Here is a 2,610-nt window from a genome sequence, read left to right on the forward strand (position 1 = left end):
ACTGTGGAAAACAATATGGAATTTCCTCAGAAAACTAAAAATGGAACTGCCCTTTGACCCAGCAATTCCGCTGCTGGGATTATACCCTAAGAACACTGAAACACCAATCCAAAAGAATCTGTGCACCCCAATGTTCATAGCAGCACAATTTACAATAGCCAAGTACTAGAAGCAACCGAAGTGCCCATCAGCAAACGAGTGGATCCAAAAACTATGGTATATTTACACAATGGAATTCTATGCAGCAGAGAGAAAGAAGGATCTTATACCCTTTGCAGCAGCATGGATGAAACTGGAGAGCATTATGCTAAGTGAAATAAGCCAGGAAGTGAGGGACAAATACCATATGATCTCACCTTTAACTGGAACATAAGTAATAGAAGGAAAAAGCAAACAAAATATAACCAGAGACATTGAAGTTAAGAACAATCTACCAATAGCCAGGGCGGGGGTGGGGGGTGGGGGCGGGGACAGTGGGTAGAGGGGATTACAGGAACTACTACAAAGGACACATGGACAAAACCAAGGGGGAGGGTGGAGAGGGGGGAGGGAGGTGGGTTCACCTGGGGTGGGGTGGAGGGATGGGGAGAAAAGGCATACAACTGTAATTGAATAACAATTAAAAAAAAATAAAAAATAAAAAAATAAAATAAAATATTCATACTACTAAAAGCAATCTATAGATTAAATGCAATTTCTACGAAGACCCAATGGCATATTTCAAAGAACTAGAACAAATATTCCATAAATTTATATGGAACATGAAAACATCTCAAATAGCCACAGCAATCTTGAGAAAGAAGAACAAAGTTGGGGAATTCATGGTACCTCTTATCAAACTATACTATGAGGCCATAGTTTTCAATACAGCATACACTGGCATAAAAACAGACATACAGATCAATTGAATAGAATACAGAGCCCAGAAGTAAACCAACACAAGACAAAGAAGGCAAGAACATACAATGTGATAAACAGTATTTTTAATAAATTGTGTTGGGAAAATTGGAGAGATACTTACCAAGAAGTGAAACTAGACCATCTTCTTACACCACACACAAGAATAAATTCAAAATAAATTAGGATTTAAATGTAAAGTTCCAAATTAAAAAATGTCTGGAAGAAAACATAGGCAGTAAAATTTCAAACATTTCTCGTAACTATATTTTTCTGATATATGCCCTTGGGCAATGCAAACAAACAAAATAAAATAAACACATGGGACTACATCAAACTAGAGATTTTGCACACCAAAAAAATCCATAAAGAAATGAAAAAAACAACCCACTGAATGGGAGAATACATTCACCAATGATACATCTGATAAGGTGTTAATATTGAAGATTTATAAAGAACTTATAAAACTCAACAACAAAAAGCAATCCTATTAAAAAATGGGCAATGGACCTGAATAGACACTTCTCCAAGGAGGACATACAGATGACCAATAAACATATGAAAAATGTTTGATGTGACTAATCATCAGAGAGATGCAAATTAAAACCACAGTGAAGTATCACCACACACCTGTCAGATTGGTTATCATCAATAAATCAAGAAACAGCAAGTGTTGATGAGGATGTGGAGAAAAAATAATCCTGATGCACTGCTGGTGGGAATGCAGATTGGTACAGCCATTGTGGCAATTGGTATGGCATTACCTCAAAAAATTAAAAATGGAACTGCCTAATTATCCAGTGATTCTGTTTCTGGAAATATATTTTAAAAAATGAAACACTAAGTAGAAAGAAAATATGCACCACTGTGTTCATTGCAGCACTATTTACAAGAGCCAAGATATGAAAGCAGCCCAAGTGCCTATCAGTGGATGAGTGGGTAGGTAATCTGTGGTACATTGACACAATGGAATGCTACTTGGCCATAAAAATAGAAGGAAACTTTACCCTTTGCAGCTGCATGGATGGACCTGGAGGTTATTGTGCTAATTTAAATAAGTCAGTCAGAGAAAGACATGTGCTATATGATTTCACTTACATGTGGAATCTAATGAACAAAATAAACTAACAAAGAAAATAGAAACAGATTCATAGATACAGGGAACACACTGGGTGCTTTCAGAGTAGAGGAGGCCTGGGGATGGGGTGAAAAAGTTAAGGGGATTTAGGAAAGTGGAAAAAGTACTTCAGAGGGAAAGGGGGTTGGAAGGAGGTTGAAGAGGGTAAATGCATACAAACGATGGTGAAAGAAGACTTGACTTGGGGTGGTGAGCACACAATACAATATATACATGATGTATTTTAGAATTGTACACTTGAAACCTATATAATTTTATTAACCAATGTCACCCAAATAAATTCAATAAATAAAAAATAAATAGTACAAAAAAGGCAAACTCCAGAGCTTCCAGTCAAGATGGAGGCATAGGTAGACACCCTTCACCTCTCGTGCAACCATAGAAAAATTACAACTAGACCTCAAAACAAATAACACCCAGAACTGTCAGAAAATTGAGCTATATGGAAGTCCGACAACCAAGGATTTAAAGAAGCCACATTCATCCAGACAGGTAGGAGGGGCAGAGTCACAGAAATGGGTGGAGAGGCTGTGTGATGTAGAGAGGCAGCGGTGGCAGCAGCTGTGGAATGGACT

The sequence above is a fragment of the Desmodus rotundus genome, chromosome X, assembly GCF_022682495.2.
Source record: "Desmodus rotundus isolate HL8 chromosome X, HLdesRot8A.1, whole genome shotgun sequence".
Lineage (NCBI taxonomy): Eukaryota > Metazoa > Chordata > Mammalia > Chiroptera > Phyllostomidae > Desmodus > Desmodus rotundus.